The sequence below is a fragment of the Heterodontus francisci genome, chromosome 7 (genome assembly GCF_036365525.1).
Source record: "Heterodontus francisci isolate sHetFra1 chromosome 7, sHetFra1.hap1, whole genome shotgun sequence".
NCBI classification, from domain to species: Eukaryota; Metazoa; Chordata; class Chondrichthyes; order Heterodontiformes; family Heterodontidae; genus Heterodontus; species Heterodontus francisci.
This window is the reverse complement of record NC_090377.1, coordinates 88,367,441-88,394,229: the sequence shown is the minus strand read 5'-3', so window position 1 is coordinate 88,394,229 and position 26,789 is coordinate 88,367,441. Positions and strand designations below refer to the sequence as shown.

At 41.7% G+C, this 26,789-nt stretch overlaps 1 protein-coding gene across 6 annotated transcripts in view; it reads right to left on the bottom strand.

The window, feature by feature from the left end:
* Positions 1 to 26,789, bottom strand: part of gulp1b (GULP PTB domain containing engulfment adaptor 1b) — a 475,365-nt gene that overhangs the window by 339,249 nt on the left and 109,327 nt on the right. For all 6 annotated transcript variants that reach the window (XM_068035589.1, XM_068035592.1, XM_068035597.1 and 3 more), the window contains exon 2: positions 3,978 to 4,099. The gene's annotated coding sequence lies outside the window, so the exon portion shown is untranslated. The remainder of the gene's footprint in view (positions 1 to 3,977; positions 4,100 to 26,789) is intronic.

The following is a 26,789-nucleotide window of genomic DNA, read 5'->3' as shown; positions in this document are numbered from 1 at the left end:
ACAGACCCAGCAGAGGTGGTGGCACAATGGTATACAGTAGGGAGGGAGTTGCCCTGGGAGGCCTCAATATCGAATCCGGACCCCATGGAGTCTCATGGCGTCAGGTCAAACATGGGCAAGGTAACCTCCTACTGATTACCACCTACCGCCTTCCCTCAGCTGCTGACTCAGTACTCCTCCATGTTGAACAGCACTTGGAGGAAGCACTGAGGGTGGCAAGGGCACAAAACGTACTCTGGGTGGGGGACTTCAATGTCCATCACCAAGAGTGGCTCGGTAACACCACTACTGACTGAGCTGGCCGAGTCCTAAAGGACATAGCTGCTAGACTGGGTCTGCGGCAGGTGGTGGGGGAACCAACACGAGGGAAAAACATACTTGACCTCGTCCTCACCAATCTGCCTGCCGCAGATGCTCCTGTCCATGACTGTATTGGTAGGAGTGACCACCGCACAGTCCTTGTGGAGACGAAGTCCCGCCTTCACATTGAGGATACCGTCCATCGTGTTGTGTGGCACCATCATCGTGCTAAATGGGATAGAGTTCAAACAGATCTAGCAATGCAAAACTGGGCATCCAGGAGGCGCTGTGGGCCACCAGCAGCAGCAGAATTGTACTCAACCACAATCTGCAACCTCATGGCCCGGCATATCCCCCACTCTACCATTACCATCAAGCTAGGAGACCAACCCTGGTTCAATGAAGAGTGCAGGAGGGCATGCCAAGAGCAGCACCAGGCATACCTCAAAATGAGGTGTCAACCTGGTGAAGCTACAAGACAGGACTATCTGCATGCCAAACTGCGTAAGCAGCATGCAATAGACAGAGCTAAGCGATCCCATAGCCAACGGATCAGATCTAAGCTGTGTAGTCCTGCCACATCCAGCCGTGAATGGTGGTGGACAATTAAACAACTAACTGGAGGAGGTGGCTCCACAAATATCCCCATCATCAATGATGGGGGAGCCCAGCACATCAGTGCGAAAGATAAGGCTGAAGCATTTGCAACAGTCTTCAGCCAGAAGTGCTGAGCTGATGATCCATCTCAGACTCCTCCTGAAGTCCCCAGCATCACAGATGCCAGACTTCAGCCAATTCGATTCACTCCGCGTGATATCCAGAAACGAATGAAGGTACTGGATACTGCAAAAGCTATGGGCCCTGACAATATTCCGGCAATAGTACTGAAGACTTGTGCTCCAGAACTTGCCGCGCCCCTAGCCAAGCTGTTCAAGTACAGCTAAAACACTGGCATCTACCCTGCAATGTGGAAAATTGCCCAGGTATGTCCTGTACACAAAAAGCAGGACAAGTCGAACCCGGCCAATTATTGCCCCATCAGCCTACTCTCAATCATCAGTAAAGTGACGGAAGGTGTCATCAACAGTGCCATCAAGCGGCACTTGCTTAGCAATAACCTGCTCAGTGACGCTCAGTTTGGGTTCTGCCAGGGCCACTCAACTCCTGACCTCATCACAGCCCTGGTTCAAACATGGACAAAAGAGCTGAACTCAAGAGGTGAGGTGAGAGTGACTGCCCTTGACATCAAGGCAGCATTTGACCGAGTATGGCATCAAGGAGCCCTAGCAAAACTGAGGTCAATGGGAATCAGGGGGAAAACCCTCCACTGGCTGGAGTCATACCTAGCGCAAAGGAAGATGGTTGTGGTTGTTGGAGGTCAATCATCTGAGCTCCAGGACATCACTGCAGGAGTTCCTCAGGGTAGTGTCCTAGGCCCAACCATCTTCAGCTGCTTCATCAAGGACCTTCCTTCAATCATAAGGTCAGAAGTGGGGATGTTCACACAATGTTCAGCACCATTCGTGACTCCTCAGATACTGAAGCAGTCCGTGTAGAAATGCAGCAAGACCTGGACAATATCCAGGCTTGGGCTGAGAAGTGGCAAGTAACATTCACGCCACACAAGTGCCAGGCAATGACCATCTCCAACAAGAGAGAATCTAACCATCTCCCCTTGACATTCAATGGCATTGCCATCGCTGAATCCCCAACTATCAACATCCTAGGGGTTACCATTGACCAGAAACTGAACTGGAGTTGTCATATAAATACCGTGGCTACAAGAGTAAGTCAGAGGCTAGGAATCCTGAGGCGAGTAACTCACCTCCTGACTCCCCAAAGCCTGTCCACCATCTACAAGGCACAATTCAGGAGTGTGATGGAATACTCTCCACTTGCCTGGATGGTTGCAGCTCCAACAACACTCAAGAAGCTCGACACCATCCAGGACAAAGCAGCCCGCTTGATTGGCACTCCATCTACAAACATTCACTCCCTCCACCACCGAAGCACAGTGGCAGCAGTGTGTATCATCTACAAGATGCACTGCAGCAATGCACCAAGGCTCCTTAGACAGCACCTTCCAAATCCACGACCTCTACCAACTAGCAGGACAAGAGCAGCAAATACATGGAAACACCACCATCTGCAAGTTCCCCTCCAAGTCACACACCATCCTGACTTGGAACTGTATCGCCGTTCCTTCACTGTCGCTGGGTCAAAATCCTGGAACTCCCTTCCTGATAGCACTGTGGGTATACCTACCCCAAATGGACTGCAGCAGTTCAAGAAGGCAGCTCACCACCACCTTCTCAAGGGAAATTAGGGGTGGGCAATAAATGCTGGCCTGGCCAGTGATGCCCACATCCCATGAATGAGTAAAAAAAAAGACTGGGCACTTTATATTCTTCTGGACTCAACACTGAGTTCAACCACTTTAGACAATAACCTCTGCCCTCATTTTCTTTCATGTTTTTTTTGCTGAGTCAGTTGTTTCTCTTGTTTCCTGCTTAGTTCCTTTACTTTGCGTTCAGATGGCTGCTATTCTGCCATTCACACCTCATCTTTTGCTTACTTGTCCCATTACTACTTCCTTTGGCTTTGTATCATGAAACTTTCTGTTATTTAATCACTCCTGCCCTCCCCCCATCACAGACCTTCCTTTTTGTTCTTACCCCCATCCTCCCCTCTTTCACTTGCTCATAATCTATTACATTTCTAACTTTTCTCAGTTTTGATAAAAGGTCACAGACCTGAAACTTTAACTCTGTTTCATTCTCCACAGATGCTGCCAGACCTGTTGACAGTTTCCAGCATTTTCTGTTTTTATGACAAATAGTGAGTGCTACATGATGAATCCAAGCTGCTAAATTAAATGAATAATCATTGTGCCATGTACCATGATAGCTGTATAAGAAATGCGAAGGCTTCATAACCACAATTCAACAAGAAAATAAATTTAATATGGATGTCACTGATTTTACCACCTAACTTTCATTATGTAACTTTTTATTTTCTTTTTGCACCACTCTTCAACAAAGCATTTTTGCAATGCCACTCAGATTCTATTTTTCTTGCAACTGTCAGAATAAGTGAGAACAATTCTGGTTTGCTGAACAGATCTAGGACTGGAGAGAAGAGCCAAGCTTCACTTTCAGCAAATGCCTACACATAAAAGAAACTTACTTCAATGAGACTTATATATTCACATTATTTTGGTTTGCTCGTAGACTTGCAAATTTTTGCTTCCCAAACACCTTTGCAGGAAAGAAAATATCCCCTCAGCTTGAGGGAAGATCAATCTGCCCACATAGGAATACACCTTTAGTCCTTTCTTCATTTTATTGAGATGATATAAAAATATCACTGATCTCAAAAGTTATTTTATTGAACTGCACCTAAATGGTTTTCTATTGTTGAGATAAAACCAATTGTGCAGCTCATTAAATGTTCTGTGATCAATAGAAATTCTCTTTGAAATACTAAAGATTATTATAGAATAGTTTTGTATCAAGCCAAAATGATCCTGAAACCAATTGTCAGATTAAGTGAAAGAAAGAAATACTATTTGAACTTTTGTGAATATTACTTTTTGTCATAACTCAATATGTCTGACCACAAAGCATGACAGACATACTGGCAAATCATCTTGCCTCCATCATTTCAGAAAGTCTCACCTGGATTTATTAGAAGCAATCTTTGATTTTTTTTTAAGCGACTCACTCTTCAGCTGAAGAAAGGAGATTCTCATTCCAAAACAATACCTCTCTGGAGTGATCGATTGTCCATCATTCAGCAGCTGAAATAAATATTAAAAAGCAATTCAGTAACCTATGGCACAGCTTGCAAGCTATAATGGGAATCAGTTTTCCTCACCAGCCGCTGAGCATGCAGTCACAATTAATATTCCACAAATTCAGCTGTCATACATACATATTGCATATTACCATCACAAAAACTTCACTGAGTACCTTTTTTTGTATTAATTCACTAGAAATGTCCAACACAGGTCAATAATGGGCTTTGCGTGCACATCATTGCATAATGTCTGACATTGCTGTCATTTATTTAATTTGTCTCCTTTTGCCTGGCTGCAGAAAAAATAACTAAATGGTTTCTTAAGCATAACAATACCATCAGTGATAATTTACAAAGATGCAGTCAGCAAGTCTGTTACTATATCAACGTTCAATTTTCCACTTCCTTCAACTTTTTATAGGCGTAGAATTAATGTTATAATTGTTTGTCTCTTTTCACAACTTTCCTCAACAAGTAATTGAGATTAATATATTTCGGGTGTGAGCTCCCTTAATCTCATCAAGAGAGAAAGAGAAGAGAGAAAGAAAAGGTGGAAAGATGAAAGATGAAGGAAAAAGGGACTGAATGAGAGAACAAAGAAAAAACAAAAACATTGTTTTTTTTTAAGACAACACTGCTCCACTCAATGCTGACCAACGTTGCCGAAGAGTCCTTCAACTGCAAGGATCCTAATGCTTGTTTAGGCATTCATCCATGTAGTATAAGGGTATGAAAGGGTTAATCATGATAGAGTGTAAAGATTACTGACTGTCATGATGATGTAAGAGATCATGTGGAAGACACTCGAGAACAGATACAGCACGGCTTTTGAAGGAGACACACAGGTTAGTGTGCAATGTATATAGTTGTTATGAAATAAATATTAATCTTTAAATATTACAGTGTAAGAACCTCTCTGGTAGACTCAATAAGGTGGAAGCATACAGAACAAAACATATAATATGGTGGCTGCAGTAGGATACAAACCTATGCCCTTGAAGAGGCATCATAATGGCCGGCAAGTTCAAATCGACTCCAACGGGCCCACAATAAAAAGGAATGGGCCAAGACTGGTGGAGGCATCCCAGACATTCATGCTGACTTCAGCAGAGAAGGCAATCATGGAACTAGCTGGCTCACAGGGCGGCAGCGTGATAGATGATGGCGAGACAGAAGTGAGTGCAAGAGGGTGAGGCGGCATTGAGCTCATGGGACTACCACTGGACATATGGAGTTCCACATCAGGCAGGGCTGGGATGACCAGATGTGACACCTTTAACCCCTAAATGTTTGTGCTCTCTCATACAGGTCTCAGTATTCCTGAAGGATGATCAGCCTCACAGTCCGGGGGCCAACAGTACACCTCTGAGGAGGAGGGATTCTCATTCCCCCGCGACAACAGAGTAGGGTCCTGCACCTGTGCAGGTGCCCCTCAGCATGCCGGGGCCCTCGAGGCCTCAGGCAGCCAGTCGACGGCCACCGAAGTCATCCCAGGCCATGGAGCAGCAAGGTCAGAAGCCTGTCTCCCGCTCAGCTGCAAGCGCAGGGTCGCACCTCATAAGATTACATGTAAACGCATTAAGAGGATTAACTAGATGCACTTGGGGTTCACGGGTATTTCGACTTTGCACTTGTTAAGCCTTGATACAGTAGTGCCATTCAGTAAATATCACACTTACTGCTATTAGTCATACATACATTTCTTGCTATAATAAAAACAAGAAATGCTGGAAACACTCAGCAGGTCTGGCAGCATCTATGTAGAGAGAAGCAGAGTTAACGTTTCGGGTCAGTGACCCTTCTTCAGAACTGGCAAATATTAGAAATGTAAAAGGTTATAAGCAAGTAAAGTGGGGGTCTGGCAAGAGATAACAAAGGAGGTGGTGTAGATAGGACAAGGTCACAGAATAGCTGACCAGAAGGTTACGGAGCAAAGATATGTTAATGGTGTGTTGAAAGACAAAGCATTAGTACAGAAAGGGTGTTAACAGACTGAAAATTGAACAGCCGCAAATACAAACATGAAAAAAATGGGTAAGCAAACTGAACAAACGAAGATTAAATAAAATAAAATAAACACAATATAAAAAAAAGGAAAAAGAAAAAATAACTAAAAATAAAAGTTAAATGGGGGGCCCGTCATGCTCTGAAATTATTGAACTCAATGTTCAGTCCGACAGGCTGTAGTGTGCCTAATCAGTAAATGAGATGCTGTCCCTCGAGCTTGCGTTGATGTTCACTGGGACACTGCAGCAATCCCAAGTCAGAGATGTGAGCATGAGATCGGGGGGTGGGAAAAGAGTGTTGAAATGGCAAGCAATCGGAAGCTCGGGGTCCTGCTTGCGGACTGCGGGGAGGTGTTCCGCAAAGCGGTCACCTAGTCTGCGTTTGGTCTCCCCAATGCAGAGGAGACCAAATTGTGAGCAGCGAATACAGTATATTACATTGAAAGAAGTACAAGTAAATCGCTGCTTCACCTGACAGGTGTGTTTGGGGCCTGGGATAGTGAGGAGAGAGGAGGTAAATGGGCAGGTGCTACACCTCCTGCGATTGAAAGAGAAGGTGCCGTGGGAAGGGGATGAGGTGGTGGGGGTAATGGAGGAGTGGACCAGGGTGTCGCGGAGGGAACGATCTCTTCGGAATGCTGACAGGGGAAGGGAGGGGAAGATGCATTTGGTAGTGGCATCAAGCTGGGGGTGTCGGAAATGGCGGAGGATGATCCTTTGGATATGGAGGCTGATGGGGTGGGAAGTGAGGACAAGGGGAACACTGTCACAGTTCTTGGAGGGACGGGAAGGGGTGAGGGTAGAGGTGCGGGAAATGGGCCGGACACGGTTGAGGGCCCCGTCAACCACAGTGGGGGGGACTCCTCGGTTGAGGAAAAAGGAAGACATATCAGAAGCACCGTCATGGAAGGTAGCATCATCAGAGCAGATGCGTCGGAGACGGAGAAACTGAGAGAATGGAATGCAGTCCTTACAGGAGGTAGGGTGTGAAGAAGTGTAGTCGAGGTAGCTGTGGGAGTCGGTGGGCTTATAATGGATATTAGTAGACAGCCTATCCCCAGAGATGGAGACAGAGAAGTCGGGAAAGGGAAGGAAAGTATCGGAGATGGACCACGTAAAGGTGAGAGAAGGGTGGAAAAAAGAAGCAAAGTTGATAAAGTTTTCCAGTTCAGGGCGGGAGCAGGAAATGGCACCAATACAGTCATCAATGTACCAGAAAAAGAGCTGGGGGAGGGGGCCTAATTAGGACTGGAACAAGGAATGTTCGACATATCCCACAAAAAGACAGGCATAACTGGGACCCATGCGGGTACCCAGAGCAACACCTTTTACTTGAAGGAAGTGAGTGGAGTTGAAGGAGAAGTTGTTCAATGTGAGAACAAGTTCAGCCAGGCGGAGGAGGGTGGTGGTAGATGGGGACTAGTTGGGCCTCTGTTCAAGGAAGAAGCAGAGAGCCCTCAAACCATCCTGGTGGAGGATGGAGGTGTCGAGAGATTGGACGTCCATAGTGAAGAGGAGGCGGTTGGGGCCAGGAAACTGGAAATTGTCAAAATGACGTAGGGCATCAGAAGAGTCACGGATGTAGGTGGGAAGAGACTGGACCAGGGGAGAAAAGTTAGAGTCAAGATAGGAAGAAATAAGTTCAGTGGGGCAGGAGCAGGCTGACACAATGGGTCTGCCGGGACAGTCCTGTTTGTGGATTTTGGGAAGGAGGTAGAAGCGGGCTGTCCGGGGTTGCGGGACTATGAGGTTGGAAGCTGTAGACGAAAGATCTCCAGAGAGATGAAGTCAGTGACTGTCCTGTGGACAGTAGCTTGATGTTCGGTGGTGGTACATTTCTTGCTGCCTTGTCAGATGTCAAAAATACCTTTGCTATCACTGAGACATGGCTAAAAGGGCTCAACATTCTTGTTTGTAGGGTTTTCAGACAAGATAGAGAGGGGGATTAAAAAAGGAGTCAGGGGTGGGAGGAATCGCAATATTGATTAAAGGAACAATTATAGCTGTGAGGAGGTAGGATATGGTAGCAGGATCCTGAAATAAGGCCATATGGGTTGAACTGAAAAAACAAAAAGGGACAATCACACAACTGGGAATGTACTATAGACCCCAGAACAGTCAAAAGAGCAAAAATGTAGACAAATCTCTGAGAAGTGGAAGAACAATAGAGCAGTAATAGTGGTGGATTTCAACTATCCTAATATTAACTGGATAGAATTCTGTGATACAGAAAGAGCAGAATTCTTGAAATGCATTCAGCAGAACATTTTTAGCCAGTACGTAGCAATCGCAATAAGAAAGGGGACAGTTCTGGACTGGGTTTAGGGAATAAAGCTGGATTGGGTTTAGGGAATGAAGCTGGGCAGGTGGAAGATGTATGAGTTTGGGAGCACTTTGGTGGAAGTGATCGTAATTTAATTAGATTTAGGGTAGTTATGGAAAAAGAAAAGATAGAGAAGGAATAAAGTTCTCAATTGAGGAAAAGCTAATTATACTAAGCTGAGATGTAATTTAGCTAAAGTGGACTGAAAACAGTTACTTGAAGGTAAATCAGTGCCAGATCAGTGGGAGGCATTCAAGTAAGTGATAGTGAGGGTTCAGCGCAAGTACGTTCCCTTAAAGAAAAAGGGTGGGATCTACAAATTCAGAGCCCCCTGGATGTCAGGGGGCTTAAAGGAGAGAATAAAGTAAAAAAAAAAGAAGCTTACGACAGATACCATGGGCTCAATACTGCAGAAAACCTAGAGGAGTATAAAAAGTGAAGGAGCAAAATTAAAAAGGAAATTAGGGAACCAAAGAAAGGGCATGAAAAAATATTGGCAAGTAAAATTAAGAAAAACCCAAAGATTTGCTATATATTTTTCTATAAAGCACAAGAAGATAACTAAAGAAAGAATATGGCCTTTTAGGGACTATAAGAGTAACCTGTGCGTGGAGGTGGAGGAGGTGGGTATGGTTCTTAATGAATACATTGTAGCTGTTTTCACAAAAGAGAAGGACAATATGGATATTGAAATCAGGGAGAAATATGAAATATTAGATGAAACTAACATGATGAGAAAGGAAGTATAAGGAGTTTAACATCTTTGAAAGTGGATAAATCCCCAGGCCTGGATGAAATGTATCCTAGTCTGTTAAAGGATGCAAGAGAAGAAATAGCGGAGGCTCTGACCATCATTTTCTAATCCTCTCTGGCTACAGGCATGGTGCCAGAGGACTGGAGGACAGGTAATATCATACCATCGTTTAAAAAGGTGGGAAGGGAGAGCCCAAATAGTTATTGACCAGTCAGCCTAACCTCAATGGTGGGAAAAATTCTGAGAGATGGTCTAAATTTGCATTTAAAAAGGCATGGATCAATAAACGAGTCAACATGGATTTGTTAAGGGAAGGTCATGTCTGACTAATTTAATTGAATTTCTTGAGGAGGTAGCAAAGAGAAAATGGCTGGCTCGGGTCTGCAAATGAAACCCGACCTAAGCCCGATAGAACCACATCCGACCCGAGCCGACCTGGCCCGAGTCCTTTCATTTTTTCCCGTGCCCAACCCGACCCCCAGTTCACCTTGCTTCCATTTTTCACTTTTTAATTAAGCTTATGCAGATAAGCAACAAAAACTGTAGCTGGACTTGAAATGTTGTTTAAAAAGTACATTAAGATTGGAGCCACGTACCGGAGGTGGTAATAGAGTGTGTCTGACCCGGCCCGACCTGATCCGAGCCCAAATGCCGGACCCGGAAGAGTGATCCAACCCGACCCAAACCCAACACACGTCATCGGATTCGGGTCGGGTAGCCATGCTCTACAAGCAGGGGCATGAGGGTAGAGCATTTGATGTCGTCATCATGGATTTTAGCAAGGCTTTTGACAAGGTCCCACATGGCAGACAGGTCAGAAAATTAAAAGTTCATGGGATCCAAAGGAAAGTGGTAGGTCAGATTCAAAATTGGCTCAGTGGCATTAAGTAAAGGGTTATTGCCGGCAGGTGTTTTTGAGACTGGAAGGCGTTGTTGTATTCCAGAAAGCCAGTTGGTGACGGTTAGAAATGGAGCCAATCTTCACACACTTTTCTAATCATTTATTTACAGAGATAACACATTACAAGCATGCACCCCCTAATGCACAATCACAGTTTCAGTCTGTGTCTATTTATAGCGGTACAAGTGAATCTCCAGTTATTGCCCACCACCTGCATACAATTCAACATAACAGATTTACTTCTCTCTCTTTAAATACAAATAGGGTTTATATGTACAACCAAAATTTCAAAACAAGTGAAAATCAAAAAGCAACATATTCTGTACTTCGCATTACATTGTAAAACAATCCTCTTCTAGGACCCCTAACAACTTCCTTGTACATGCATTTCTTTTTGTCAAAAAACACCCACTTAATTTTAGAGATTTCCTTTCTCTCCTGCATTTGTTTCAAGCCAGCAAGATCAATCCATAACCTTTGCTCACTCACACTTTTCATGGAGTGTACATTATCCCATAATGAATGATTATCTACATAACAGTCAATGGGTATGCTATCTTCAGTAAGCCCATTGTACAAAATCTCAATTAAAATATTTGACAAACAGAATCCCATATCCAATGCCTGCACAAAGGCCAGTGTTTCAGCAGCCAAAATGCTTTTAACAGCACTTCTAATTTTCTTAGCTTCCAAGCTAAAGAACAATATTTCACATTCTCACCCAGTAGAAATATTATGAAGACAGCTGCACTAGAATACCCATCAGGAGGATTAGCATGTGAAGCATCGCTAAAAATGACTAGTTTCTCTTCTTTGGGTTACCCAAGGATGAGAACTTAAGTACCCATTTCTCCAGATGTAATGTTTTAATGCTTTATTTGCCCTTAAAACATTCTGGTATTTCATGGCACTGCACCCAGGTCCTCCTCACAACATGACAGCTGTTTTCATGCTCTGCCACCTCCGGCCAGTCCTGATTGGTCTGGCTGGGTGTCCTTCTCCTACCACTCTCCAGAACAAGATACCTTGATTTTCTCTCAAAACCTACAGCATCACCTCAAGGACGGCATCACTGAACCTTGAGGCTGCCCTGCCATGGGTGCCATCTGCCTTTGTTGCTCCTCACTTCTCTCTGCCAAAGCATTGCAATATGACATCCGCTATAATGGCTGCTGTCATCCTTTTAAATCTGGCCCACACTTTCAGCCTCCCACCTCCTTCCTGTGCCCACCACCCCAAATGGCTGCCAAACTCTCCCTGTAGCCAATTAGGGCCAACCTTCAGAAAAATTGCATCCCGTAACAGCTTTCTTCTTGGAGCGAGATCGAGACCTGGAAATGGTGCCATGGTCTGGGTCCTGACCCAAAGGGAAAATCCAGTCACTGGACTCTGCCTAAAACTGGGAACATTTCAAGCAGTCCAGACTATCTTACTATAGACTTATACAAGTCCCCTTTCACAAATTCCACAACATGGCCTGCAGAGTGTGGGATAGGTTAATGGCAATGACAGCTCACACTATTACTGGTTCCTAGCTGCACATAAAAGGTCACTCAATGTAAAAATATTTCTCAAGGTTTTTAAAAAACATAGGTATTGCAGGGGTGACTTTCCAACTGTATTCCCTTGGCAAACCTGTACATGCAGATATTGGAAATTTGGGTAGAGGTGTGCAGATGATTTTCTAACTGTTTAAAGTAAGAGTTTTATGTTATCTCCCATTAGGTGAGGCACTCCATTGAGAACAATAGGCTGGTTATTAAAGATTGATCATTGGCATTAATTATTAATCCATCATGTTAGTTCAACATAGCTTTGCAACATTCTGGATGAGAAGAAGCATTCACCAAAGTGCAAACAGAAGCATACCAACTACCATACTAATCTGTCCAAGCATAGAAGCTTTTGTCAACATAAAAGTCCATTTTAGAATTTAAACAAATAATAAACTTAATCCACTCTTTAAGGGTATAATACCTGGATTGATCGAAAAATCAAATTATTTTTACAATAAAATTACTCAAGCACCAGAATTTGCAGCAAATTTAAAAACATTAAAAACTGTTCACTTTTCTTTATGAAGCACTAACATTAAAATAAAAGCCACAAGTCTTCAGTAAATTATGGGTGAAACACAAATTTCATGGTGAAACATAAATCTGTCTTGGGCACAGGTTCTCAGCAAAGATATATTGGACCTGGAGTCAGGGTGGAGGTGGGGGGGGGGCGGGGGGGGGGGGGTGAAAGAGGTGATGCAGATTCACCAGAACAGTTATGAAGATATATTACATAAACTTGGCACCTTCCAAACCTGCAAACTCTACCACCAAGAAGGACAAGGGCAGCAGATGCATGGGAACACCACCACCTGAAAGTTCCCCTCCAAGCCACACACCATCCTGACTTGGAACTATATCGCCGTTCCTTCAGTGTCGCTAGATCAAAATCCTGGAACTCCCTCCCTAAAAGGACTGTGGGTGTACCTATATCCCAAGGACTGCAGCAGCTCAAGAAGACAGCTCACCACCACCTTCTCAAGGGCAACTAGGGATGGGCAATAAATGCCCAAATCCCATGAACGAATAAAAAAAATCATACAAGTTTAGAAGGCTGAGAGGTATCCCCGCCTACCACCTCCGCAAAAATTGCCCAGGGCAGGACAGAGCCAGGGAACAGGCATGCAGGCCAGCAGCACTATTTTTACCACCTACCTGCTCCTGATCCCAGCCCCAGCGGTACCTAAAAATCAAGCCCCCATCCCAGAAGTTAAAGGCCAATGTCTAACCTGTAGTGCCACCACATCACTTAATGTGTATTTCTGGATGATTCTGAAGGGAATAGAGGTTTTTTTTCAGATAATGGATGGGCAGCTGTGACCTGTAGCTTGCAATTCCTGCACCATGCAGGAACTTCAGGACATTTCACGTGTCTTGGGTGACCACGTGTATGAGAAGTGTCTCCAGCTGCTTCAGCTCGAGCTCAGGATTTCTGAGGTTGAGGGGCAGCTGGAGTCACTGCGGAGCCTCAGGGAGCAGCAGAGTTTCCTGAATCGTACATTCATGGAGGTGGTCACCCCACAGACAGAGAGAGTTCAGGATAATAGATGGGTGGCCATCTAGAAGAGAAGGAACAGACAGGAAGTGCAAGAGTCTTCAGGGTGCGTGCTGTTCTCAAACCGGTACTCAACTTTGGCAATTGCTGGGAGTGACGACACCTTGAAGGAGTGCAGTACAGATCATGGTACTAATGGGTAAGGGACTGTCCAACAGGGAGCAGCAAAGTGCAGAAATGCCGTTGTTATAGGTGACTCGATAGTCAGGGGGACAGACAGGCATTTCTGTTACCGTTATCATGAGTCTCGCATGGCATGTTGCCTCCCTGGTGCCAGAGTAAAGGACATCACAGAGAGGGTGCAGGATATTCTGTAGGGGGAAGGGATTGAGCCAGAAGTTATGGTACATGTTGATGCCAACGACATAGCAAGGGCGGGTATTGAGGTCCTATGGTCAGATTTTTAGGTGCTAAGGAGGAAGTTAAAGAATAGGACCTCGAAGATAGTAATCTCTGGATTACTCCCAGTGTCACGCACCAGCAAGAGTAGAAATAAGATAGGGAGGATCAATGCAGGCTTGAAGCATGGTTCAGGAGGGAGGACTTCAGATTCTTGGGGCACTGGGACAGTTCTGGGACAGAAGCCACCCATTCAGACTGGGACCAATGCCACCGCAGGAAGATTCACTGGTGTGGCTGGAGAGGGTTTAACCTATATCAGCAGGGGGCTGGGCACCAGCGCCTCCAAGTAGAAAGGAGGAATAAGTTGCATAAGGTGAGAGTGATGGACAGTACTAGGGAGGGGAGCAGTTCCATATTAGATGCAAGTAGACTTAGGACTAGGAGGAATGCAAAGACAGGGTTTCAAGAATGTATGCAAATGCACAAAGTGCTGAATAAATTTGGTGAACTACATGTACAAATATCAGTATAGGAATATGATGTAGTGACAATAACGTAAACGTGGCTTAAAAATGGCGAAGACTGGACATTTAATATACAGGGATATGAAGTGTTCGGAAAAGACAGAGAAGGAAAAATGGGAGGTGGGGGTTAGTACTGATTGGGGAAGACACTGTAGTTTTGGAAAGGGAGGATATCCTTGAGGGGACAAGGACAGAATCCAATTGGTTAGAGTTGAGAAGCAAAAAGGGTATGATCACGCTACTAAGGATATTCTATAGGCCTCCAAATAGTGAGAGAGGGATAGAGGAGCAAGTCTGCAGGAAAATTACAGAGATGTGCAAGAACTATAGTGTGGTGATACTGGGGGACTTAAATTATTCTAATCAAAATTGGGATAGAGTAAAGGATAAGGAGGGGAAGGAATTTCTGAAATGCGCTCAGGAGAACTTCCTTGATCAGTATGTTCTAGGCCCAACTAGAAAGGAGGCATTGCTGGATCTGGTGCTGCGGAATGAGGTGGGCCACATGGATCAAATGTCTGGCGGGGAGCACTTTGGAAAGAGTGATCATCGTATCATAAGTTTAGACTAGTAATGCAGAAAAGCAAGGAACGAAATGAGGTAGAACATCTAGATTGGAAGAGGGCTAATTTCAATGCAATAAGGGGGGATCTAGCCAGCGTAAAATGCAACCAAAGACTGACGGGAAAAGCTGTATCGGAACAATGGGTTATCTTTATGGAAGAGATGCTTCAGGTACAGGCTATGTACATTCAAACAAGGGCAAAAGGTAGGAGAACCAAGAATGAGCTCCTTGGATGTCAAGGAGATAGAGATTATGATGAAACAGAAAAAGGGGATGTATGATACATGTCAGGCGAATTATTCAAGTGAGAACCAGGCCAAATACAATAAGTTGAGAGGAGAGGTGAAGAGAAAATAAGACTGGCAAAGAGAGATGATGAGAACAGAATGGCAGTCAACATAAAAGGGAACCCAAAAATCTTCTACTGGCATGTCAATATTAAGCAGGTAGCAAGAGGAGGAGTTTGCCTATTAGGGACTAAGAGTGTAATATATGCTTAGAGGCACAGGGCAAGACTAACATACTTAATGAGTGCTTGGTATCAGTGTTCATTGAGGAAGAGGAATCTGACAAAATATCAGAAGAAGTGGAGAGAGTAGAGGCAATGGATAGGGTAAAAATTGAGAGGGAGGAGGTACTGGAAAGGATGGCTATGATTAGAGTGGATAAGTCACCTGGTCCGCATGGCTTGCATCTCAGGTTGCTTTCGGTAGTGGGGGTGGAGATAGCGGAAGGGCTTGCCATAATTTTTTAATCTTCCTTGGAGGAGGTGGCCAGAGGACTGGAGATTGGCAAATATGATGACCTTATTCAACAAAGGGTGTAAGGACAGTCCTAGCATCTACTAGCAGCCAGATAATTTATCAGTGGTGGGTAAGGTTTTAGAAATGATAATCAGGGAAAAAGTCAACAGATGCTTGGAGAGGTTTGAGTTAATTACGGAGAGACAGCACAGATTTTTAAAAGGGAGATCATACTTGAATAATCAAATTGAATTTTTTGATGAGCAGAGAAGGTTGATGAAGGTAATGCAGTGGATGCTATATGGATTTTAAGAAAACATTTGATAAAGTACCACATAAAAGGCTGGTTAACAAAATTGAGACTCATGGAATAGGAGGATCAGTGTCCAATTGGATAAAAAAAAATTGGCTTAAGGACAGAAAACAGCGAGTAGTAGTGAATGGTTGATTTTCAGACTGGAGGATGGTAGACAGTGGTGTTCCCCAAGGGTCAGTGCTGGGATCACCTTTTTTGCTATATATTTAACTGACTTGGATCTCACAAATACAGAGTAGAATGTCAAAACTCGCAGATGATACCAAACTTGGAAGTGTGGCAAACATGAGGATGATATGAACTACCTGCAACAGGACATAGTTAAGCTAGCAGAATGGGCAAACAGGTGGCAGATGGAATTTAATACTGACAAGCGTGAGGTGATGCGTCTTGGCAGAAGTTTCACTCGACTAATTCCAGGGATGAAGCGCTTATCTTATGAAGAAAGGTTGAACAGATTGGGCCTATACTCATTGGAGTTTAAAAGAATGAAAGGTGATCTTATTGAAATATATAAGAGCCTGAGGGGGCTTAATAGAGTGGATGTCAGAAAAATGTTTCCTCTTGTGGGGGAGACGAGAACTAGGGGACACAGTTTAACAATAAGAGGTCTCCCTTTCAAGACAGAGAGGAGGAATTTTTTTTTCTCAAAGGGAAGTTAGTCTGTGGAATTCTCTTCCCCAGAAAGCAGTGGAGGCTGGGTCATTGAATTTATTCAAGGTTGAGTTAGATAGATTTTTTATAGATAAGGGAGTCAAGGGTTATGGGAGGCACACAGGAAGGTGGAGTTTAGACCACAACCAGATCAGCCATGATCTTATCAAATGGCAAAGCAGGCTCGAAGGGCCAAATGGCCTACTCCTGCTCCTATGTTCCTAGAAGGAATAGAGAGAAGCAATATATACTTAATGGCACAGTTCTAAAGAGTATGCAGGAACAGAGGGATCTGGGGGTGCATGTGCATCGATCTTTGAAGGTGACAGGACATACTGAGAGTGTGGTTAGCAAAGCATATGGCGTCTTGGCTTCATAAATAGAGACATTAAGTGCAAAAACAGAGAAGCTATATTGAACTTTTATAAAGCTCTGGTTGGGCCCCAATTGGAGTATTGCATCCAGTTCGGGTCACCGCACTTCAGGAAGGATGTGAAGGTCCTTAAGACGGTGCAGAGGAGAGTTACCAGAATGGTTGCAAGGATGAGGGATTTTAGTTACAAGGTTAGGTTGGAAAAGCTGGGGTTGTTCCTCTTAGAGCAAAGGAGATTGAGGGGAGACAGGCACAGATAAGTTAGATGAGGAAAAACTGCTTCCATTAACTAATGGTACAAGGATAGGGGACACAGATTGAAGGTTTTGGGCAAGAGATCAGGAGGAATATGAGGAAGAACTTTTTTATGCAGTGGGTGGTAATGACCTAGAACTCACTGCCTACAAGTGTGGTTGGAGCAGAGGCAATCAATAAATTGAAAAGGAAAGAAACTTGCAGGGCACAGGAATTGAGCGGGAAAGTGGGACTGACTGGATTGCTCCATGGAGAGCAGGCATGGATCCAATGGGCCGAATGGCCTCCTTCTGTGCCATAAATGACTTTATGAGATCGACAAAAAGTAATGCTAATTTATGTAAAATTAAATAAACCAACCAAAATAAAATCAAAAAACTAAATACCTTCTTAATCATTTGACCAGTCAATAATAAAGATCAAAAAATAAAAGCAAAATACTGCGGATGCTGGAAATCTGAAACAAAAACAAGAAATGCTGGATTCACTCAGCAGGTCTGGCAGCATCTGTGGAAAGAGAAGCAGAGTTAACGTTTCGGGTCAGTGACCCTTCTTCGGAACTCTTCGGAGTTCATCTTCGGAGTTCCGAAGAAGGGTCACTGACCCGAAACGTTAACTCTGCTTCTCTTTCCACAGATGCTGCCAGACCTGCTGAGTGAATCCAATAATAAAGATCACTTTGAAACAAAAAAGTTAATAAGAACAAGATAAAATAACTTGAGTATTTCTATGTATCATTATGCAATGCATTTTTTCTTTTAATTTAATTTTCCATTAATCAAAATTCAAATATAAAATCTCTGGTGTATTTAAGGAAACTTCTTAGCAGAACAGAGTGTGTTATATAATTGAAAAAATCCAGAAAAAAAGCATTTGTTCCATTTTATTATTTGTGATCTGCCTCAGGGCAGGTCCTCTACTCCCCTCTTGGGTTGCTTATAGAAGCCTCCCATTTTCAATTTCAAGTTGTCTAACATCATCATTCTCTTTCTCCCTCTTGGTCTATAATCTTCCTTCAATCACCTCCTTCAGCAGATTATGTTACGACCGACCTCTCCAGTTAAAGCCCCCGATCAAAATATACGAGTCTGTTTGTGGTGGGAGAGACGCACTGTTCATTCAATCCCATCCCTCCACAGATATGCCTAACATATCATTTTAAACTTTCCAAATTAAAGACCCAGCCAAATTGTACCATCTATTAACCCCCGAATGAGGCTAACCAAATCAGATGTCTTTATATCAACAAATTAACTGTTTAATTTTAAAAAAAACTGAATTCTTAAACACTAAGAAGATATAAACAACATTTAAAATAGAAAAAATTAGAATCCTTGCAAATTTACAGCCCAATGTTGCTTGAAGTCCTCTCAGCCGTCAGATGGGGAAAAAAAGGTTCTTCAACAGTAGAACAGTCCATAGTCTAATTCCAGCAGTAAGTGATGCTTTCCTTCTCCAGTGATGGATTTCAACAATTAACAACTTGCAAACACATCCAATAGAATCAATCTGACTTTAGAGTTTTTGGGGGATAAAAGATTGTCACAGTCTAACTTCCCTTCCTTCAGTTTAAATTATCAGAGATCTCTGTTTTGGCTTGACTTTTTTAGAATTTTGAGAGATAATAATAATTAAACAGACTAAATTCTCTTCCTTCAGTTTAAGTGGCTGAGAGCTCTTCTTTCAGGTGCTAACACCAGCTGTCTGTCTGTGTTCTATTAGAACAGACTGTCTTCAACTAAAAAGCCAGTTCAAAATTGAATTGTAAAAATACATCGCTTGATGCTCAGTCCAAGTGGCTGTATCCAAGGTAACGAGAATGCACCCTTTGAATCGCAATCTCCGAATGGCTGTATCCAATGGCAACCAAAATGCACTTTGTCCAACTCCTGAGGCTTGCTTGTTCTTAAAGCAGTACTGATCCTTTCCTGTCTTAAAGACACATCACAAATTCCCTGGAGAAAAAAAACTACAACACCATGACAATTGTCATGCCTCAGAATATGGCCACTCCAACCTTGCTGCCTTTTCTTCATGACATTCACGAACAATCTGTCCTCCTCCACCATCCTGAGAACTTTTTCATTGCTCTTGCGTTCTCTCCAAGTGACCCGCTCCATCCACTCCAGAACCGTATTTCACAACTTTTTAGTCTTTGGCAACTTATGCGATCCAACATATTTTACTCTTCCAGCAGAATTCAAAAGTAATTTTAACCCCCAAAAGCAGGTGGATTTGTAACAGGTGGCATGTAGAAATATAAATAATCTGAAACTCAACCTCAACTCACCCACTCCTGGCTTTAACGGAGGTGGACAGGGACGGAAAACCTACCTATTCACAGGAGGAGGGTTGGTCATTTAAATATTCTAGTAAGGCTGCATGCCTCAGTTTCAACCACCATTTAAAATTTAATCTTGGCTGGCTGCGTTTCTTGGGTCTTGGGAAACCTGTCAGCTAAAAGGTGACTGACTGCTGGATCCAGGAGGTATGTACCTTTCTATTTACCTGGTGAATCCAATTTACCTGCTTCGCTCACCTATTGTCATCAAACACTCGCCTCCCAGATCTTTCCCCCACTCACCCGACCCTTTCAATTCCCCCTCCCCAACCCTTCCAATCTCTCATCAACACCAACCCTTTCGATCTCCTTTTGACCCTTCTGATGCCCCGTATCCCACCCCCACCCCGAGGCCTCCAATGTTCTCCACCACTGACCCTTCATATCTGCCCCCCACCCCCCAACAAGGCCTTCAATCACTCCCGCCCTCCTCTCTGCTCCATAGCTGTGACCTGGTGCCAAATGTCTACCAGCCCGACAGCCAGCCTCTCCATCTGGTTGGCCGTAGCCTGGAAATGGGGACAACGTAAAAGTTAATCATGTCCTACCATTAAATTTGGCAGGACCTGCGGAAAGTCTGTTCTCCTGATTTCCCAAGCTCAAAACAGCCCCACTGCCACAACCACCCAACTCCTTCCCTGTTTGCTCTGTAATGGTAAATAGTTATGTTCAATACAACATATTTTAAAATATCATATTGACACTTTTTCTTACACAAAAAAAATCCTTGCAAACCAACACACAAAGCTGACAGTCTTTCATTGAAGGCATATATTACTTAAAGTTGCATTGAGCAGTTCATCACATCTGTGCAGTTCAGTCTGACAATTGGAGTTTTCCTTGTGAGTACATTGGCATTTTATCCATTTTAAATTCTATGGGGACTGATGACAGCTGATGCATCATACATTACCAACAAACATAAATCATTTTATTATTGACTGCATTTGACATATTCACTATTATGGTTACTAATTTTGTATTCTGAACACTAAAGTAGCTCATGGGACTGACATGTTTTCCAGGCTATAATGAAAATATTCAGTGAAAAATAAATTAAACTGGACTATAAATCATTCTCCACTTTGTAAAGCTAATGAATTGGTTAAAAATCAGCAAGCATTACACATAAATAAGTATAACTATGCAGTATGATTCATTTTCATAGACAGCAAAAAAGGATAAGACATTTATCACCTGCTGTCTTGTACCATACATTAAAGTACAGAAAGGCATCTCACCAATTAGCATCTATCTTGCTGAAATGTTTACCTATAGCACATTTGGATGGCACAAAACAAAAAAAAACTTACAATTTAATGTAAATTTCAGTAAAGATAGAGCAAGAGCTCAGAAAATACTATATTAAAAAATTAGATATAGTACATATTTGATATTGGGCTACATCAACAGTCTAACGTGAACATATGTGGAATGCACTTATTATTCCAATAAGAGTACCTGAAAGACTTCCTCCTGTGTTTTAGAGTTGTGGGAGGATTAAACAATATGAGCATTGGGCAATATGAACTGTGTATCCAAATTAAAACACAAAAATGAAACAGTCAAATAGGATTCAGAAAATGTATTCTGAAGCACTCTAACCTAATAAAAGAAACAATTTCAGCAATAAGAGTTACCATGGTGAAAATATGATTTCTCAGAAGGAAGATCATTGTGCATTTTGTGCAACCCATCTAGTACCTGAAATTGTAAAACAGGGCACACAATCGCTCAGGATTACATTGATAACCTACAAGCAAAATTTGAAAAGCAGCTGAACTTCTTAAAATATTGTAACACTGGTAGATGTTCAAAGAAAATACACATGGTAAACAATAACTATACAGACCACTGAAGTGATCATTGCTTTAATGAACACAGCACACATTTGTTGTTTTTTATGTATATGATGTGTAAACAACAGACCTAAATGAACAATTGAATAAGTCAAGTTATAAGGAACCTCCCGATCCCTATAAAACAAGGTTTAGTTGCATTCCATTTTCTCAAACCTTTAACTCTAGGCTCGTCTGGGAAATGTAAACATGTTTAATTTTGTCTACCAAAATAGTTTGAAATTTAATAATGTGTAATTTAAAACACAAGGTTCACTCTTTCAAATAATTTTATCGATATGTAAAATGAATCATATCAAGTTGCTTTTGTACCCTAAGTTAGAACTGTATATAAATATATTCAAGGAAAATTTATATTTTGAAGCCAGAAATTTATTTGAAATTTGAAAGGGATAACTACTTTATACAGAAAGGAAGATGAGCAGAACCATCCAAGCCAAATTTCCTTACACTGCTACCATAATATACAAGAAAAGATGGAATGAAAAAGGGACAGCAAAATCCAGCAGATTCATGCATCATCTTTTCTATGCTGCAAAATCAATCTGAATACATATCTACCTTTAGACTATCAAATGCACACATTCCCCATCATGCCCCATCCACATTAAAAATGGTGATCAGTCAACAGCAACAGTTAAAATTGCTGCATACTGATCGCCAAACAATTTTGAGTTTAAGCTTTTGACAACAGCCATCAAAATCCTCCCCTTCAAAGAAGGCAGCAGGAAACAAATGGCAAAACAACCATGTATTTCATCAACATTTTCTGTGTACCATTATTGCCTTGTGTAGATATTTGCTTCTCAATAACTTCATTCATTTAAACATAAAGTGACTCAAGACTCAAATTTGGACCATGTTCAAATCTTCAAAAAAAACTGAAGTGGCTCAATTTACGTAACTGTGTGTTTGGAATTTGGTTCACCATTCACCCTTATTGGCTTTTGCCTTCATCAAGAAGAAACTACAGATGCTCAATGCTCGTCTCACAAATGAAAATACAGTTTAAAATGCGTTTTCAGTTACTGATCTTGGCAGTTATGAAACAACAACTTTACTACCTATACTTACCCTAATGGATTTGTTCCAGTCTTGTAATGCATTACCTAACATAACCCTTATTTAGATGTTGCGAAAGGATCAGGAATGTGTGATGGGGATTAAATGAAGATGATATTATAATTATGTGCAGACTGCACAAAAAATGATTCAACAACCTATTGTATGATGAATTAGATATGTTTACCATAAAATAGCAAATAATAATGCTAATTGAGTTTTCTGATGTTTTGCTATGCTGGACTGTATTATAGTCTAACGGTTTGGCAAACTCTGTCATCTCATCTCTTCAAGGTTAAAGGAGTCATGTATAGCAGAACGTTGTAGACTAAATCCATGGATTATTCCAAGATAGCTGACCTCAATCTGAGCAGTGGTAGGAGTGCTATAACTCATCTCAATGAGTCAGAGAGAGGAATACTGGCGAGGGTTCCCACTCCTGATCGCTATCCAGCAGCACCCACTGGAGGTGCAAATGCATGAACATTAGGTGAAGGTCGTGATGACATCTGAGATCAAACAGCCTGAAGAAATTTGCTGTCAAAGTTCAGACAAAGATAATGGTTGAGTGAATGAAGTACTAGAGGGTTCTGACACACATGGTAATGTGGCCCAACATGGAGTTGACGCTTTCAAGGAAGACTTGGGAAGGGCAGTGGGCATGGGGGAGAGTGGAGGGCAGGGTTTGGGGTATAAAAGACAAAAGAAAAATTGAGAGTTGTAATTTTAGTACAAAGTTGTTGAAGTTTTCAGATGTCTTCATGTGAGCAAGTTGATGCATTTTCAGAAAGCAATCAAATTATGATGAAAATTTAACATGCAAAATGCAATTAAAAACAGAAAATATTTAAGACTAATAATCTCTTGCCTCAGGTGCAAGGTTTTAAACAATAATAACAGTGGCATAACATTTAACCTTCTGAATCAGCAAACGTGGGGCATACATTATTAATGTTCATTGATTTATTAGCTATAGCAGCAACATTCTTTGCAGATTCAAGTTAATTTTAATGGGAAGATGGCAGGACTTCAAAAACAAAAACAATGAGGCTGGTGAAGAGGAGCAGAGCCAGCAATAAATGAGAAATACTTCAGGATAAGGCTCTGTAATAGATTTATCCTGCAATTTTCTCCTTTCAAAATTATTTGCATTGCACTCATTTCTATTTCAAAAAGCAATGTTCACTAGATATAGGTGGCTGATGTCTCATCACTGAGGCAAATGCTTCCAGCTCCAATTGCTCAACTTGCCTGTCTATAGTTATCAACAGAAAATCAATATGACACTAAGAAATTTGAAAACAGCTTCTCCTCCTCAAACTTTAATTACAGGGAAAGTTTCTATATGGAATTATCAAGATGAAGCTTCATTTAAGCAATATTTACCCTAACAATCTGGCCATAATTTTGTGCATACATCTTATTCCAATGAAATAACTTTGGAACAAAAAACAAAATACTGCGGATGCTGAAAATCTGAAACAAAAACAGGATATGCTAGAAATACTCAGCAGGTCAGGTAGCATCTCTCCATCGATACTGCCTGGCCTGCTGAGTATTTCAAGCATTTTCTGAAATAATTTTGGAGGCAGGACTCCAAAGGGAGAAATGTAAAAAAAACCTCTAGAGGCATTCAAATTGTATGTCAGCATTAAAAGCTTGGTGGTTCCAGGAATGCCTATGAGTTAATATTATCCCCTGAAACTGTAAACAATACTACAAAAATATAGGTCTGACAAACGTCATCAATCTGAAATGTTCACTTTGTTTCCCTATCCACAGACACTGTTGAGTATTTCCAGCGTTTTCTCTTATCACTTAAAAAATGTCTGGCTCAGTCCTGCAGGTTGCAATACCACTGTGAAAATAGAATACATTTGTGTTTTGTAATCACTGCACTTCCAGTTTCAGGAGATCTGGCTTTTGGTATATATTAGATTCTGAACTTCTAAAAAGGTGAATTCCAAGAAAACCTTAATTCTTGTCTCTGTCAATTTACTATTAAACAGAAATAGAACATCACTCATCTAAAAAAGCAAAGATTAAAACAGAATCAATGAGCAATCCAATTTACAATGCAAAAGAAATTCTAAAGAATGTTCTCACTGAAGATGACCTGCATACACTAATAATACTAAATTCTATTTTAGCCAAGTTTAACACAAATATTGATCCTACATTTTTAAGATCCAACAGATTGTCCAAGCTGGGAGAAATTAGGAGAATAGATGAAAATATTAATAGGTATGTTACAGAAAAAAATGAAACAGACTGGACTGCTGCTAAAAAGTTGTGGATTCATGCCTCATTCCAGGACTTGGAACACAACAATCTAGGCTGGCACTCCAGTGCAGTACTGAGGGAGTGCTGCACTGTCAGAGGTGCCATCTTTCAGATGAGACATAAGCCAAGACCCATCTGCCCACTCAAGTAGACGCAAAAAAAATTCCTATGGCACTATTTCAAAGAAGAGCAGGGATGTTATTCCTTGTGTCCTGGCCAATATTTACTCCTCAATCAACATCACAAAAATAGATTATCTAGGCATTATCACATTGCTGTTTGCCAGTTGGCTCCTAGGCCTATATTACAACAGTTCAAAACTACTTCATTGGCTGTGAAGCACTTTGGGACATCCTGAGGTTGTGAAAGGTGTATATAAATGCAAGTTCATTCTTACTTTTACTGGTACTTATGGCTCCAAAAGCAGCTTATGACCTATTCCTCTCATTTGTGGTCCATGGAACAGCTACTGCTACTTTGTACATCACCGCTGCTATTTTCAACAAATCAAATTATGGAATGATGCCAGTGTCTGTATTAAATGGTATATAGAATTACATAGAATTTACAGCAGAGACACAGGATATTCAAACCTAACTAGTTTATACTCCACACAAGCCTCCACCCACTCTGCTTCATCTAGCTGGATATTCTTCTATCCCTTTCTCTCTTGTATACTTATCAAGTTCCCCTTAAAGGCATGTATGCTATTTGCCTCAAAAGTTGTTGTCTATCCTCTTTCTGTGCTGCAAGAGGAAGCAAAGCGATGCTACAGAATTCAGACTATCAACAAAGCAAGTGATAGGAATCTATTTAAACTAAGTAAACTATCGCTTTTTCATTGTCGATGCTTCTTTGGGGAAGTTCCTGGACTCTGTGCAATAGCTCCCAAAGTAGCAGGTATGGAATCAGCAGCCTGCTTTGTGTGAATGCTGAAGTAAGCCCTCATAACCATCCTTCCATGATGTAGGACGCTGAATCATGCAAGAGTAGCTATCATAAAAGACACAAATTCCATGCCTCCAACATTTTGTTGGTTGAGAATGTAATGATTTGGAAGAACTGAGCTTTTGGCACATGGTGTTGTGACTCCTCCCACCTTATGTTTTTACTGCTACTCTAATGTTTGATGGTCCTAACCAAAATTAAACTTGTTAAGAGAGGTAATGTGTTCTGAGCATTCCTGTACCAGCCTGTCTGCTTTCCCTCATTTTCCCTGACCTATGGATTATCACAATTCTTCTATCACTACTCACTCCCCATGTCTCAACAGGGTGACTAACCTCAAATTCTTGCTCCATGATACATCAGGTTACCTTTAACTCTGTCTCAAGTTCCAAGAACTTAAATTCAATTTGGAGACACTTCCTGCAGATGTGGTTGAGTTAACATCTGCTACTTGAAACTCCCACATCCTACAGGAACTGTACATCACTATCCCTTCTATTACTGCCATTCTTAGTATAAAATGATATAGTTAAGTGTTAAGTTTATATTGTTTTAAAATCTAGTCACATTCATGTTTAACTATTTTACTCCCCATCGACAACCAAGTGCCTGCCACATCCATGTGGACATCATGGGAGGCGAGGGGCCATGAAAACCAGCTTCACTTACAGAAATCAAATCCCAGCTTAACACAATACAATAGTGAAACACTTCTTTGGTTTGTCACTCGTCAGTTTATTTGATTCAGTACAACCATGGTGTGTTACTTGTCAGCTAACTGTCTGATTGGCAGTTTTTTTTTAATTGGAAAGTTCACCAGATTTTGGTTACTGTTTGATGGATTTATCAGTCTGCTTCTTTTCAGATCATGGTGTTTAATTTGAAACTTTTGAAAGGAGGTTATTTGAGGACTTAAAAATCTGAGGAGTATTAAAGCAGACAACATACGAACATATGAACAATGATGAACAGAAAATGACCAACTGGTCCATCCAGCCTGTCCTACCACAATTGTGGTGCCTTCTGTAGTTGGTGAGAATATTTTTTAAACTACATAAATAAAGAACTAGCATATATTCAACACATTACATGACCTTGTGCCACAAAGTGCTTCACAGTTAATTACTTTTATGTCAAATTTGCTTTATAAAGGTCCTGTGAAGAACTTTGGGATGTTTTATTTCGTTAAAGGCCCTATATAAATACAAATTGTTGTTGTTGTTGCTACTATTGCAGGGTAAGGAAACAACAGCTAAATTGTGCACAGTATGGTCCACAAACAATAATGGGGCAAATGACCAAGTAGACTGTTTTTTTTTAAAGGTATTGGC